This window comes from Hippopotamus amphibius, chromosome 2 (assembly GCF_030028045.1).
Source record: "Hippopotamus amphibius kiboko isolate mHipAmp2 chromosome 2, mHipAmp2.hap2, whole genome shotgun sequence".
Lineage (NCBI taxonomy): Eukaryota > Metazoa > Chordata > Mammalia > Artiodactyla > Hippopotamidae > Hippopotamus > Hippopotamus amphibius.
The window spans coordinates 134,323,486-134,340,480 of record NC_080187.1 but is presented as its reverse complement, the minus strand read 5'-3'; positions in this window follow the sequence as shown (position 1 = coordinate 134,340,480).

The following is a 16,995-nucleotide window of genomic DNA, read 5'->3' as shown; positions in this document are numbered from 1 at the left end:
AGGTGTTAACTCTTCTCGAAATGTTTGATAGAATTCGCCTGTGAATCCATCTGGTCCTGGGCTTTTGTGTGTTGGGAGATTTTTAATCACTGCCTCAATTTCTGTACTTGTGATTGGTCTGTTCATGGTTTCTATTTCTTCCTGGTTCAGTCTTGGAAGATTGTATTTTTCTAAGAATGTATCCATTTCTTCCAGGTTATCCAATTGATTGGCATATAGTTGCTTGTAGTAGTCTCTCATGATGTTTTGTATTTCTGAGGTGTCCGTTGTGACTTCTCCTTTTTCATTTCTAATTCTGTTGATTTGCATCTTCTCCCTTTTTTTCTTGATGAGTCTGGCTAATGGTTTATCAATTTTGTTAATCTTCTCAAAGAACCAGCTTTTAGTTTTATTTATTTTTCTTATGGTTTCTTTCCTTTCTTTTTCATTTATTTCTGCTCTGATCTTTACGATTTCTTTCCTTCTGCTCACTTTGGGGTTTCTTTGTTCTTCTTTCTCTAGTTGTTTGAGGTGTAAGGTTAGGTTGTTTATTCGATCATTTTCTTGTTTCTTAAGGTAGGACTGTATTGCTATAAACTTCCCTCTTAGAACTGCTTTTGCTGCGTCCCATAGGTTTTGGGTTGTTGTGTTTTCGTTGTCATTTGTTTCTAGATACTTTTTGATTTCCTCTTTGATTTCTGTAGTGATTCCTTGGTTGTTTAAGAGTGAATTGTTTAGCCTCCATGTGTTTGTCTTTTTTGCAGTTTTTTTCCTGTAATTGATATCTAGTCTCATGGCGTTGTGGTCTGAGAAGATGCTTGATATGATTTCAATTTTCTTGAATTTGCTGAGGTTTGATTTGTGACCCAAGATGTGATCTATCCTGGAAAATGTTCCGTGTGCACTTGAGAAGAAAGTGTAGTCTGTTGTTTTTGGATGGAATGTCCTATAAATATCAATTAAGTCGAGATGGTCTAATGTGTCATTTAAAGCTTGTGTGTCTTTATTTATTTTCTGTTTGGATGATCTGTCCATTGATGTAAGTGGGGTGTTCAAGTCTCCCACTATAATTGTGTTACTGTCGATGTCCCCTTTTATAGCTGTTAGCATTTGCCTTATGTATTGAGGTGCTCCTATATTGGGGGCATAGATATTTACCATTGTGATATGTTCTTCTTGGATGGATCCCTTGATCATTATGTAGTGCCCTTCCTTGTCTCTTTTAATAGTCTTTACTTTCAAGTCTAATTTGTCTGATATGAGTATTGCTACTCCAGCTTTCTTTTGACTTCCATTGGCATGGAATATCTTTTTCCATCCCTTCACTTTCAGTCTATATGTATCCCTTGGTCTGAAGTGGGTTTCTTGTAGGCAGCATATAGAAGGGTCTTGTTTTTGTATCCATTCAGCCAGTCTGTGTCTTTTGGTTGGAGCATTTAATCCATTTACATTTAAGGTGATTATTGACATGTGTGTTCCAATTACCATTTTCTTAATTGTTTTGGGTTTGTATTTGTAGGTGTTTTCCTTCTCTTGTGTTTCCTACTTAGAGAAGTTCCTTTAGCACTTGTTGTAAGGCTGGTTTGGTGGTGCTGAATTCTCTTAACTTTTGCTTGTCTGGAAAGCTTTTGATTTCTCCCTCAAATCTGAATGAGATTCTTGCTGGGTAAAGTATTCTTGGCTGTAGGTTTCTCTCTTTCAGGACTTTCAGTATATCCTGCCATTCCCTTCTGGCCTGCAGAGTTTCTGTAGAAAGGTCAGCTGTTATCCTGATGGGTTTTCCCTTATATGTTGTTTGTTGCTTTTCTCTTGCTGCTTTTAATATTTTTTCTTTGTGTTGAATTGTCATTAGTTTGATTAATATGTGTCTTGGTGTATTTCTCCTTGGGTTTATTCTGTATGGGACTCTCTGTGCTTCTTGGACTTGGTTCATTATTTCCTTTCCCATGTTGGGGAAGTTTTCCACTAGAACCTCCTCAAATATTTTCACAGACCCTTTCTTGTTTTCTTCTTCTTCTGGGATGCCTATAATTCGAATGTTGGTACGTTTAAGGTTATCACTGAGGTCTCTGAGGCTGTCTTCTAGTCTTTTTATTTTTTTATCTTTTTCCTGCTCTGTGGCATTTATTTCTCCCATTCTATCTTCCAACTCACTTATTCGTTCTTCTGCCTCAGTCATTCTGCTGGTTAGAGCATCTAGAGTATTTTTAATTTCAGTTATTTTGTTATCCATTGCTGTTTGTTTTTCTGAGTTCTTATGAACTGTTTCTTGTACTTTCTCTAATTTGTTATCGAGATTTTGTATCATTTTTACTATCATTACTCTAAATTCTTTTTCAGGCATTTTTCCTATTTCCTCCTCATTTATTTGGTCTTGTGGGTTTTTTTCCTGCTCCTTTGCCTGCATGGTGTTTCTTTGTTTCCTCATGGTTGTCCAAGCTTTTGGGGTTGCTTGTCCTGGTGATAGAGGTGTTTATAGAAGACTGTCCAAGCCTCAGACTAATGTCCAAGTATTGGATTAGACGAATATTCAGTCTAGGAAACACATACATGTATAAGACACACAATTATTGAATCCGTTAGGACATAAGGCTCTAGAAAGACCTGACAGAACCCCAGTGTGCTATCAGATATTCAGAGAGAAACCCAGCAGAAATTGACAACTGAAACAGAACAAATCAGAGACAAAAGCAAAAGCAAACAAACAACAAATAACACCCTACTCATACAAACATCAATCCAGGGAGATTCTGTAAGCTAGGATCAAATATAGAAATGAGCTGGAGTACCACCAGAGAGAATGGAGATTCTCAGAATGTAATTAGACAACTGTACTAAGAACTAAGATAAAGACAAAAGCCTAATATTAATACCAAGGCAGTGCATCATCTGGAGAATAGAGCAAGGAGTCTGAGCAGACCGATAGTGTTGCTTATAAGTATGTTAAGATAAAATACACTTAAAATGGCTGGAAGAAAGGGGAACAGAAGAGCGTAATGTGGTTGGAAATATGCAAAGAAAAAGAAAGGAATAGAAGTGTATAAAAGAAAGGGATGAAAGGAAAGTATGAAAGATATTTTGTCCGTACTACCAAAAACTTAGCTAGATATAGAAGTATTTTAAAAGGCAAAAAAAAAAAAGAGTAAAAAATATCCTTATAAAATTATGTTGTAAAACTTGTAGATCCCTTAGGGCTAAGATCGTATTTAATAAATCAAAAAAAAAAGAAAAAGAAAAAGAGAAAAAAAGAGAAAGGAAAAAAAATAAAAAATAAAAAAAATCCAGAACTGATCCCCGAATGGACCAGTTCAATAGGTATTGATACTACTATTTCTGTTTCCTTAGCGTCTCAGCTGTAAGTGTCCTTTTCCTTGCCTTGGGTTTTTTTTTTTTTTTTTGCGTTATTCTGTGACCAGCAGAGGTTCCTTTATTGTTCGTCTGTAAGCCTCGGTGTGTGGGGAGGGAGAGGGTGCAATAGTGGCTCCTTCTCCTGGGAGGGAGTGAGCAGTGGCGCACTGTTGCTTCAGTCAGGCTTGGAGGTGCCTGTTGCAGAGGGCGCTGGTGGCTCAGGCGTACACAGAAAGTCTTAGAGTTGGGCCTCTCTCGGGGTTTTTTCTTTTTGATGCTGGTTTTTTTTTTTTTTTTTTTTTCTCTCGGCAGCCTCCCTGCTGCTGGCGTTGCAAGGAGTTTTAATCTAGCCCCGCCCGAGCGCCTGAGGGTGCTTGTTATCCCTGAGCGCCTTATGTGGCCCCGCAGGGCGTCTCTCCGCTGCCTGTTGCAGAGGCGCAGAAAGAGAGAGAGAGGCTATGCGCGCGGCTCCTCCCCCGCGCCCGGGAGCCTGCAGCCTCCAGCCGCCATCATGGCTGGGCAGCTCTCAGGGATCGGCACTCCTCTCCGCGGACCTCCTCCCTCCTGTCCTCTCGGTCCGTCACCCTACCGGGAACAATGTTTCTCCCCCTGAACCAGCTCTCCGGTTCCCACGCTCCCGCTCCTGGACCCTCCGTTCAGCCGCGGATCGATGTCTCCGTCCGGGAACGCTGAGCTGCGCTGCGGACCCTCCGTATGTTTCTCACTCCCTCCCGTCTGCCACAGCTCCGCCGCTTCACCCTCTTTGAGCCCTCGTAGATGCCTCCCTACCGGCTATGTCAGGTTCTCCGCAGCCCTTTCCGGTGTCCGAGGCCGTCTGCTGGTGTTCAGCTGGTTCTCTGTGGGAATGACTGCGTCCTTCCGTGCATTCCCAATGCATCTGTGGAGAGGGATGCACTCCACGTCTCTCTACTTCGCCGCCATCTTTTTCTCCCTTCCCTGAGTTTTATTTCATCCATTTTCTTCATCAGAAGAGGTGGACTTGGGCTGTCCACCCCTACCCACGCGCTCTGGGGTTTCTCGCCCCCACCCAGAGGGGTGAATTCATGAGAGCGCAGGGCATGACTTGTCACAAGACAAAGGAAACTAACTAGGCATCATTCTCAGCATTGGCTTTATTCGTGCCATCCTCTACCAACATAGACTTTAGATCCAGATGTGAAGCACTACCAAGGATTTGGATTTCTTTCCAAAAGTGAATATTTCACACACTTCAAAAACTCTCAAAGAACAATAAAACACCATCCATTTACTGAAGGCCTGCTCTGATTCAGCCATCATGCCAAATGCTCTACAAACTCTGTCTACAATCTTATTGGTACTACTATTTCTGTTCCACAGATGACGATTCAAACACTTACAGATGTTATGTCATCAACACCATTACAAACAGCAGTAGTGGGGATTTACACTGATGAAAATGAACTCTTTTTCAGAAACATGGAGAGCAGGTTATTTCCTGACTCCTCAAACAACTTTGTCAATTAAGGACTGTTAATACCCCCATGTTACAGATGAAAAATTGAGGCTCGAGAAATTAACTGATGTGCCAAGGTCGTAGAATGCATCATATAGAAGTGTAAGAGTTAACCTCACTCCAAAGCCTCTGACCATCATCGCTACAGTTTCTGGCAATGCAGTGGAGTAGAGATGAACTAAAAATTTATGTCAGGTTTACAGAAATGTTTCATTAAGAAGAGAAGGGAGGGCTTCCTAGGTGGCGCAGTGGTTAAGAATCCACCTGCCAATGCAGGGGATACAGGTTTTATCCCTGCTCCAGGAAGATCTCACATGCCTCGGAGCAACTAAGCCCATATGCCACAACTATTGAGCCCGTGTGCTGCAACTAGTGAAGCCCACGTGCCTAGAGCCTGTGCTCCACAGCAAGAGAAGCCATGGCAATGAGGAGCCCGTGCACCACAACAAAGAGTAGCCCCCCACCCTTCACAACTAGAGACATGAAGACCCAACACAGACAAGAAAAAGAAAGAAAGAAAGAAAGAAAGAGAGAGAGAGAGAGAAAGAAAGAAAGAAAGAAAGAAAGAAAGAAAGAAAGAAAGAAAGAAAGAAAGAAAGAAAGAAAGAAAGGAAGGAAGAAAAAGAAAGAAAGAAAGAGGAGAAAGGAAAAATCAGGACAAAAGAGAGGAATTAAAAAATCTTGTGACTGGAAACTTAAAATTTGGAACAATTAAACATTCTTACTCATAAAAGTTACCCAAATTAAATGCAAATCTCTTCAGTGTCAACAACAGTGACTGCTTTAGTCTCCTAGTCAGTGGTCTTTTATCTTTTTTTTTTTTCTTAAAAAAACTTTTCCCAAAACTTAAAACAAATTGAATAGTTGTGAAAATAAAGGATAAACAATAAAAGGACATCCGAGTTTTGGAGTATTACAATTTTTTTCTTAAGAATATGACTCATGTACTGCTTTATAACAACACTCAGGAAGTAAAAATCATTTGCATAAACAATAACTTGGGGTTGCAGGGATTATGTGTAGAAGTGAAAGGAGAGAGAAATACTTTTATAGGTCTGGTGGTCTTCACTTAGGTATAATACAATAAAATATGATATTATCCACTAAGAATAAGAGAAATACTTCCTACTTTGGACCAGGTATCACCAGGTATGATACTTGCAGTTTCTATTAGCTCACATTCAGTATTAAACACATGTAATTCATCTGACCTATAGAGGAGGGGATGAAAAAAAAAAGGATCCATTTTATTGAGAAAAGAAAGATGTATGAAAATAATGCTTATTTAGCAAAATGTAAAAAAAAACTCCTGGATCATTTTATTTGTTGATATTGATAAGAGCATCCTAAGTGTCTTTCACGGAGTTTTATTTGTACATTTAGAGCACAGTGGCAAAGCACAAGATAAAGCTGCAGGAGAGATGCAGTTGCATATGGTGCCACTCGGAATCAAAGGACTTCAGCCCGCTTACGTTTCATGGACTTGAATCAATCTTTCTGCCTCCAGCATCTCCGTTTTGCCCCCTCCCCACTCACACGTGTGCAAAGGCATCACAGGAGGGAGGGAAGTTTATTCTCCATAAACAATTCGCTCTTTGGCCACTCTTTGAGTGTGCCAACCAGGTTGCCAATTCTAATGTAGACACCTGTCCATTTGGAACAGGAATGAAAACAGCCACTCATTTCCTAGAAACCATCAAACACCCTGTCAGGGAACAACAGCTCTCCGTTAACTGCAATCTGGGCAAGACATGAATGGGTCACATTGATAGCCAATTACCAATCCTCTGAGCCATTCAGCTTCCTTCAGATTGATGAACGTTCCTGATTCCTTTGCTACAATATAGTTTGAGGAGGGTTATCTTTTCATCATGGTGATAATAAGCTGTTAAAACTTTAATTTTTGTTGAGCAATTGGGTTTTTAAAACAATGCTAAGCAGAACTTGCAAATAAGGATACAAGGCCAATCCACATTTTAAGGTGACTCCCTGAATGACATCTTCATTATTCAAACAACAACGAAAATGATTTTTAACCACATGACTATTGGATTTTGGAAATTTTGCATACTTTCAAACAGAAGCATGTACATTTTCCTGTATGTGTGTGTGTGTGTGTGTGTGTGTGTGTGTGTGTTGGAGGCCTCAGCTTTTTATCTTGTTCTCTGTCCTTTGTCTTGCAAGACACTGGCTTGGTGTTTCTAAATATGACATCCTCATGAATCCTGGGTGCAAAATATTTTAGGTTAGTGCTGCCTACGACTTTCAGATGAAATGTCACCATTGAAGTGAACTTTTTGAGAAGCCTGGGTCCTGAGTTTACGAGCTCCTCCCTGGCGGAAGCTGGAGACTAATGTGGGTTTAATGTTATGAGCCAGGCAGCTGAGCGGGGTAACAATACGAGTCTGTTGGACATGTCTTCTGGGTTGTCACGTTCAATTTGCACATGACCTCCTGGCCAAAAAATGGGAAAGAAGTGGTAGAATGTGGGACTGAAAGCTCATATTATTGCTTTGACAGCTTCAGTCATCTAGAAGTAATGCAAAATGCAATTTATATTTATACACTCTGACCTCCTGCGCAGAGAGGGAAAGTATCTAATGATGGGCCGAGGTAGTGGAGGAAGAAACAGATCTCAATACAGCTGGAATTTGTCTACATTTTTGCTTTTCAACCATTCAATTACAGTCAAAAGATAAATGAAACACGAACAGCGCACTGGTGAGGTAGTGACACAATTATTTTATAGTGACTGGGTTGTGGCTTTGAGTCTTGGCAAAGGTGGCCTCACAACACGCCTTATTTCACTGGAGACAGATAATCTGTCTGCTCCCACTGGACAAAGGCCCTCTGCTTGTAGGTGCGTCATTATGCCCATCAGAGAGGAAAAAAGACACCAGCGAGTCAGTGACACTCCGGATCTGCATTTGGAAATTCTTGAGAAGGGCTGACACGTTAATCCTATTAACCAAGATAAATCAAATCAGGCCTGGTGGTAACTGGGGCATTATTCACTTTCGAGTGGAAATAGGCAGTGGGCAGAAAGCACCATTTTCTTTTGTGCATCAGGAAATTTGCTGGCTTTTACATGCTCCCAAATAGCTTCCTTCTGAATAGAGTCTATGAGCTAACTGGGGAGAATGGGACCATAATTGTCAGGATCCTCAAATATGTCCTGAGGATTTCAGAACAAGGTTTTAAACGAATACCGTTTCTAGGATCTACAGCCTCATGGTCTCTATAAAAGTAGGACACACGGGGAAAAGGGTTCTGGCTTTGTCCAGAGATGAAAAGGGACAGTAATCATCACCTTCATAAAGGCAGCCGCTCCTGCATGGCTGATGGCAAACTATCACTTGAAGATGCTCACATCAAAGGTTTATACTAGAGACCCACAGATCAACCTGGAGAAATAAAGAGAAATGGGAGATTGTAATAAACAGTGCATCAAGTGTTCCTAAAATGATTGCTCGAACAAGCACTTTTGTCTGTATCCTTGCTAATGTTGTCTTAATTTTTATTCTTTGGGGGCTAAAGAGCCTCTACTGCTTAAGTTTTCCTAGATGTATTCAACTTCTCCCCCACTGTGTCCCACCAGTGTTTTCTGACACAGAAGACAGAAATGCATTCTTTCTCGACTGAACAGAATGGACTTTAATGTGGAGGAATATCAAATAACCCAGGCTCGCAAATCCAATCTTTCTACTTTCTCTCTCTTATCACAGTTTATGACACGAACTTTTCACACACCACACCCCCCACCCCTCCCCAGCATCCCAACAAGGGAAATCACTTGTAGAGTTCAGCTGGTCAACTTCTGCAGGTTTCCTTTGGGGAACAGAATGTGGTTTAGATTTTAAAAACATTGTTTCGGAGGTTTTACTAGCTTCCCAGTGTAGCAAGAAATGAGCAGAGAGTGTGTGAATTAGAGAGGGGGTAGGCACAGGAAGTCTGGAACCTCAGTCACACAGGCCAGAGTCAGGGCACCTGTCTCTTGGGGATGCTCTGAGGAGGTAGGGTAGCATGCTTAGGGGTAAGTTAAGGATAGCCCGTTTCTGCTTTATAGCTGGATGAGAATAATCTCACAGCTCCTCTTCATTTGTGGGTCTTTGAAGAGAAGTTCTGGGGTTGGACATGGGGCCCCAGAGGTCAGGAAGGAGACCATCTTCATGAGGACACCATTTCGTGAGGGAACTTCCTACTTCCTTGTTTAAACAAGGACAAAATAAGGACCCATGACAAAATAAGGCACCAGGAAGACAGCTGCTGGGTTTCTGGTTTTGTTCCCCTTTCGCAGTTATGTGACCCCCTTACCTGCTTTCCTAATCCCCCTTTGCAATTAGGTGACATCACAGCCATTGATTCTCCTCTGTCACAAATTTGTCTGTGGAAGACAAATTGAAAAATGGCTGGAAATACCCTGGCTTCCCTCAGCCACCTTAGGGTATTTCAAGATGACTTCTCTGGGGGTAGTCAGGTAAGAAGAAATGGGGCAGCCCTTTTTAAATACATAATGGTGGCAAAGAGGGGTGTTCCAGATATCTGGGAACCCCTCAGTCAGAAGGATGCAGAGCCAGAGATCAGATTGAAGGGTGCTCATCCTTGCTAGGAAGAGGGCAGTACATGGCCACCCTGGGGACCTGCGGGGCATGGGATATGGAAACTCCCTGCCTTTTGGCGGGGGGTGGGGGGGGGGATGCTGAACCCAGCCTGGTATGCTCCCTCATTCCTGGTGAGATGAAACGGCAGTTCCTGTGACCCCTTAACGTTCACATGCCACATAGGAAATCTCGAATAAAACTTCCCATTTTGATTTCAGGCTGAAGAAGACAATTATAAGGTGGGACTGACCAATTAAAGAAATGGTTTGAACCAGTTAAATAACCAGCCTAGTGAAAAGCTCATCGGATGCTGGCAGAAGTGACCTGAGTACCATTCTTCTATCTGTCCCCATCCTGTTGTTTTCCTCTCGGGCAAGCCCACCTCCCATTAAAAAATGAACCAAAAGTGCAAAGAGGCTCTTCTCAGTTTGAGGGACACGCCTTAGCAACATGTGTGTGCGCAGCCCCCAGGCCCAGAACTTTCTCCCAGAGGCGCGGGGCCGAGCCCGGGAGCTGGGGAGGCGGGTCCCTGGACCCGGGACCTCCGAGCCCGCCCGAGGCCAGAGGAAGCCGTGCGGGGCCCGGTGTCCCTGGCCGGCCCCGCAGGAGTTAAACCCGGAGGCAGACAAAAGGGAGGTGGCCGCGGCTCCTTTTCTCAGCTATCAGTTGAAAATAGAACGGCTGCCCTCTGGACTTTAACTCCTGCCAGAAAGGGCATTTTATTACAGGTTATGACAAGTTGCCGAGAGACAAGGAGAACTCAATAAGAAGGAGCGGCGAGCGGAATCAAAAATGCTCGAGATGTTTGGGAGACAGAGCGAAGATGGCTTCAAATGATAGGTGTTAGCAGGGCTTGAGATGGAATCTGCGGGCTCGGCCCGGGCGCGAGCGGCCGCGCGGGGATCTTGATGCCCAGGCCTTCGCCCCGCGCGCCGCCCGCGTCCCCCGCCCCCTTCCGACCTTCCCTCCACCTCCTCCCAGAGTCAAGGCACTGCTGCGACCGATTGTCCCAGAAGATTCGCGCCAGCCTCCTCCTCCCAGATTTGCTGCTTCGCGTTTTTCGATTATATGCAGGAAATCTGCACTTTCCTCTCCTCCCCCGGATTCTGTTTCTTTCTGAACCTTTGCGAGAATAGGGATATTCCTCCTATAACCTGTGTTGTGCCCCATACGCACTTCTACTTTCGCTTTTTCCCTGAGTTTACATCTTCTCACCTAGTTAAAACCGAAAAAAAAAAAAAAAAAAAAAAGGAAATCAAGCAGAGCGTCCTATTTTCTGCCAGTTGGGAGATGCGCCTTTTGGGGTTTCTGCTAAGTCAGCCCCGCAGTCTCAACAGCTGCTCAGGGTCCCGCTGACAAGCTGATTTTGCAGAGTGGGGAACACAGCCCTCTTCTTCCTGGCAGCCTTTCAGATGTTTTTCATCACCCATCGCCAGTGGAAAATAGTTCTGTCTCCGTAAGTGCTCAGACCTGCAGAGCCTTGTCCTGTTCTGAACTCGCAGTGGGATGGAGGACCCACAAAAGTACACAAAACCAGCGCCCCAAATAGAAGTGAAGCTTGCAAAACGTGGGTTGATCTGAGGATGGCAGTTGGGTTCCAGGGGGGCAGTTATCTGGAGAAATGCAGGAGGAAAAGAGTAGGGGGTAACATATTCCCAAAAAGGAGAGATGTTTATCCAAATTCCATTCCTATCACTCAAATCTAGAGAAAATGTGGTTAGTAGTTTCAGAAGCAAGCCTCCCTACAAAGTTCATTAATTTGCAGGATTTCATTTCAATCAAAGCCAGAAACAAGAAACTTTCTACCAACAATACTTAGCACAGTATGGCAAATACTTAAAGCAAACAAACCTACAGATTTTTCTCTTCCACCTGGTTAAAAAAAAAAAATCTATGGAAATAAAAAGTGAACAACTCTCTGGTGCTCTATTATTGAGGAGACAGAGAGAGCAGATAAACTGTAGCTATGTAGCTGGTGTCCATCACTATTTCCCATCCTCTGGAGGAGGGCTGGGACCTGCCAGGTGTATGAAAAGTTGCTCAAGTGCTTGCCTGATGGTTGAATCAGATAAATGTAACAACTCCCCAAAAACGGTAGAGCAGCAGTTTCTTGGAGTGATGGTCTTAAACATATATGACCGCTTCTCCCCAGCCCCCACCCTATGCCACAAGACCAGTACAAACGCAGTCTTTTTTTTCTCAACCTTAATCTGATCTTTTACTAGAAGTTTCTTGCAGAAACTTCTTATCTTCCTAATGTCAAAATGTATCTGACTTTTATAAACTTTATTTGCTCTCCCTCTGGAACTCTCAGTTAACCCTCTCTTCCCAACAACTTATTTCAGATGTATAAACAGACTTCTACCTCAAATTTGTGACAGAAGTTGGAAAAAGTTCATATGAAAGCAACTGAGCCTGAAGAGCAAGTCCTGAGTTCTCACCGCGTGCAGAGCAATGATGCAGAACTTACATCAAATGTAGAGTCGTGAAAATGAGTGGGAAAGGCCCCTAGAAAATAGAAAGTTTGTGTAACATGAAGTCACAAGATGAATAGAATGAGAGATGGTATTTATTGTTCTGTCATAATGGGCCAGTCATGATAATAGTACATTGAAGATAAAACCATCTTTCCCCAGAGATCCATTATTTGTGTTATTTTTTGTTTTAAACTTCTTCAGAAATTATAATCAAGCAAAATTGTTGTTCTTTGAATGACTGTCCATTGGCAATGCATCAGCTAAAGGTTTTGCAGAATTACAGGACTCTTTTCATAAAATATTAACATATAAAAAATTTTAGCCCTCATGATGGAAAAACCTTCTTCTAATGTTTTGTTTTTGAAAAGATTGGGAGAGAGAAATTGTAGATGAAATCACCCCCCTGGCTTGGTCTTGTAAACTGCGAATCCTTACAAATCTGCTGAGGTGACAGGAAAACACAAACTAAACTAAGCTCAATGCCCATTCTTGCACTGGCAGAGTCTTAACAGGTAAGAATTAATCTTTCTTTTTCTTCTTTCTTCCTTTCTGGAATTGGGTTATATGTCAATTCGTCTTCCAGAGTCAAACTCAAATATGCTTAAAACTTCATGGACTTTACATGTTCTTGTCCTTTCTATATGCTGTGTCCCCACCCCCCTTTCTGAAAGTAGCAAATTGTTGAGGGTAAAGCACAATCGCACATCTCAAACCTTCCCGTGCATCCTCTCAAAAAGAAACAGAGTAGAGAAATTTAAGTAGAAGGGACATGAAGCTGTCACCAGCAACACCACAGAAAAAAAAAATAAGAAAGGTCATCTGTAAGAAAGTTAAAATCAGAGCCATCACCTGTAAGTGAAACTGACCTGCAGAGGTGTTCTGTATAGTGATGGTGGGGGTGGGGGGATAGAGAAAAAAGAAAGGAATCGCCACTTGGGAGTGAATAAGAATGAAGGTACTGATGAGGGGGGAAAGGAAACAACTTTGTAAGGAGAAGTTAAGTAAAATTTGGCAAAGTCCCTAGGAATGATTATTTTTTGCGCCCCTATTTTTACAAATGTTCCAGGCAGCTTGGAGAAGAGCTGGAAAGCAAGGCGAGGAAGATAAGATGAGGAACTCTAAGAGAGGTTGGGGCTGCCTCAGCCCCTTTGTAAGAAGCGCAGGGGCATCTCTTTTTATGATTTTCCTCACTTCTGGGGCTTGGAATAATAAACTCAAGTGGCCGCCCATCAGCTCCTGTCCATCTTCTTTAGCAAACTTGACATAGTGGAAGAAATATGACATGTGAATTATTAAAGAGGAGCTAGTTGACTTTTAACCCTGATTGCCTTTCTCAGACACCATTACCTGCAAATTTATCTAGCGATATACTGCCAGAATTACAGGGTGAACCAGCCAGGAGGAAAAGAGGAGAAAGCAAAGCCGGGATTTTGTGCAGATATCAGGGAAAAGCAGAATGTCTTACCTTCCTATTTGCGCCACTTAAGGGGATGAGTAACATGTTACAGAAAACAAACCACTCCTAGCCTAAGAAGGGAGTCAGTTTCTCGGCACCAGAAAGCAGACAGAATTTCAAGGACCTTCAGCATTGGCCGTCCTTATATCCCTCTGATTCCCAGTTTCTTCCAGCAGAGTTTCTCAGGATTTTCATTCTTGTTATCTTTAACCATATTTAAGTGAATTCTTAACTTTATGAACAATAATCATATAAATGGCTCTTCTCTGTCTCCTCTTCCTCCCCCGCCTTTTTTTGATACAACTCCTGTTTTTACTCTGTTGCAAACACTTCTCAAATGGGAAGAAACATTTTCTATGTAATTTTAAAGATAGCTCAAAGACCCTCTCTAAGTTGAACTCTTTCAAGACTTTAGAAAACATCCAGAGACGATTTAATTTAGGCAACTGATAACATTATAAAAATCAGCAATAATCATTCAGGCATTCAAACAAAAGTTTCTTTGCACTAATTAGGCAGCCATTATCCTGGGGGGCTTGAGTAACTCAGCAGCTGTTATTAGGCTAAAAGAGGAAGGAATTTTTGAACACTTAGGGGTTTCTTCTTTTAAAATGAACAAGGGGAGAGTTGCAGTCAAAATAATAATAATAATAGTAATGATAATAATAATTATTATTATTTAGTGCTTTGGGCATAGATTTGTATATCCTGTTGCCAGGGTGAAGGCAATAATTGAATCTATCCCAAATCTGAGTGATGGAGTAGTCAGAAATGACTCCATGTGACAGAAGAGCCAGGAGGCAAGTGATGGATACTATTGTCCAAATGTGACCCTCCATTAACACCACCTATCAGCATCTGGATCCTGTCACCGTGTTCCATCCCAGAGCCAAGAGGGCTGCCTGGCATATTCCAAGCGCTTCAAGGGCTTCCAGGCTGCGCTCAACCCTGCATCGGACTAAATGGATGGGGAGGCTGACCCAAACCTTGCTCTCTCTATCTCCACTCGCCTTATTACCCCTCTCCAGGCCCATTGTTCGGCAGGTGCTGGCAATTTGCTCCTTATCACGCCTCTGTTTGTGAGGGCTTTTTATTAATAACAAAGGGAGAGATGGTATTAATATTAATTAACACAATAAAATGAAACAGTTTGAAGAATCCACCACATGAATCATCTCTTCATCTAATTGGAGCTGGAGAGAAAGGGGAGGAGGAGGGGAGGGGAAGGGAAGGGGGGGGGGAGGGGAAGGCGAGGGGGAGGGAAAGATACAGATGACCTACTGGGTGACAGGCACAGGTTGGAAGGGTGACATTTTATTGTAAGCCTCCCAATGAAAGGAAGAAAAGGAAGGGACCAGTCAATTTAATGCAGGGACCAAGAGTGCAAGGGTGTTGCTAAGAGACAGGGATGCTGCTAAAGTTCTATCAGAAGCACTACTCTGACCTTATGCAAATAGAGGCGGCCAACGCTTTGTGGAACGGCTGAAAATTCCACCCCCTGTGTCACCAATACCTGGCATCGAGCCTTTTATTCAAATGTTCTCTAAAAACACACACAGAGGATGTGACAAAGCATGACACATTTAGGGGCTGTAAAAAAAAAAAACCCACACAGGCAAAATGGGGGGGGGGGGAATAATAATAGCCATAATTTTTAAAACCAGGAAGAAAAATCAACACCAGATCTTCCTGTGGAAATGTCACCCATCTTTACCTTCTGGCACTGTCATTTTCCTTTAGCTGAAAAGTAACCTAAAGATTCAGAAATGCTCTTCTCATTGCAGAAATGAAGCTTATTAGGACACCACCGTGGCTCTCAAAGTAGTCTTAATTTACACCCCAGAGGTGTGGGGTGGGGATGGTGTGAAGCGGGGTGGGCAGGGGGTGTGAAAGCCTGGTGCAGACTGGAGAAATTACATCACATGCCCCCTCCCCAGCTAATAAAGTAAGTATGCCTTTCCTGCCATTTTAACTATCCACCCTAGGACAAGGTTAAGTGCAAAAGGTGAGAGAGGCTTGGAGACCAGTTGGTTCTTCCAGGAAATTGTCCTTACAGTTATACAAAGGGGGAAGGCACGACACATCTCTGCGGGTGTCACTCCGTGTCACTTAGGCACCTGCGGTGGAAGGACCACAGGTGGGTCCCGGACTGGGCAGGCAGGTAGGAGACGTGTATCCCACGCCACACTTGGCCCCTCTCGCCCCCGACGAGGCGTGAGTGTGAGCGGCTGCAAAGAAAGATGCTCTCCCTCTGTGTCGGTGTCGGAAGGCGCACCTCCAGCCAAAGCCGGCTGCTGTCACACGCCTGACCCCGCCACTCCACTGCGCGGTCCTTGAGAGGCAAGTGAGAGAAACCCGGCCCCAAGAATCACTGCGGGCAGCCCTGGAGCCTCTGGGTTTGCTACTCTCTGGACCACTTTAGGGGGCTGGACTTTGGGGTCGGGCTTGTTCATCAGCACTTCCAACTGTCCAGGCCAAACTCTCTCTCTCTCTCCATCTTCCTTTCCCTCCTCCTTTCACTCCAAATTAGCATTTGTGCCCCCACGGCTAGGTCACACAAAACACGGAAAAGGAACCTCGTTTCCCCGGACAATCTGTCTCCCAGGAAAACCACCTGACCTTCGTTAGGGGTGGCAATCCTGAAAAGTTTCAAACAGGCGATTTTCACAGCTCTCCGCGGGACTTTCAGCTTTGGAAAATTCTGGGGCTTCGGGCTGGGGGTTGGGGCAAGCTGGGAGGAGAGACCCCAGAGACGCACCCCTGCCAGCCCTGCAGACCTAGCAGCCTTCACCTCGGACTGGCTGCAGCCAGAACCCAATACCACCTGGAAACTCCTGCCGGCAATTCCCTCCCCTTCTCTCGAGAACGCCATCTGCGGAAGACGAGAAGCCGTCTCTCAGTGAGAGCAGAGCACCAGCACACACAACTTTGCAAACTCAGTTTAACCAGCGAGCTTTTTACCTACTCCCTTCCCTCACTCACTTTGGATTTCCATATTGATAAAATGCCCACCGGTTCATATCTTTATGGCAATAGTTGCAAATGAATACATTTAACGACTTGGGGGAGGGGGGCGTTTCCAGCGTTCAGTGGCAGACAACTTCCCAGGGCAACTTCTCCCTAGGACCCTCCCACCTCCCTTCTTAATGGTGGGACTTTTCATAATGGGCACAATACTATTAAAATTTCATATTAGCAGTGTGTATGGTGAACTTTGTAATGGGAAATTCAATAGCTGCTGTAAATATTAATGGAATATGAAATGAAGCCACAGCCTCAGCCAACCCTGACAGTAAAACCGAGAGAGCACGTGGCGGCCCCGGGGCGAGAGAGGCCTTTCCCCTTGTCGCTCTCTCTTTATTACATTAGCGCGGGCCTCCCCGCGCCGGCGTGGGCTCAGAAGCCGAGGAGCCGGGTCACCCATGACAAATGTCCTCGTGTCTCGCCAACAGGCCCCGCCTGGCCCTGCCACTCCATCTGCCCAACAGGCCCCGAGAGAGTGCTTGCGGGTGTCAGTTTCAGGTAAAGAGCTCTTGAAAGCGCCAAGTCTTCAAAAAGGTTACGAGGATTCCTGCGCCTCCTCAAGTCCCCGCAGCCCCGGTGCAGCCACCGCAGGAGGAGTCCTCGCCCCGGGGATGG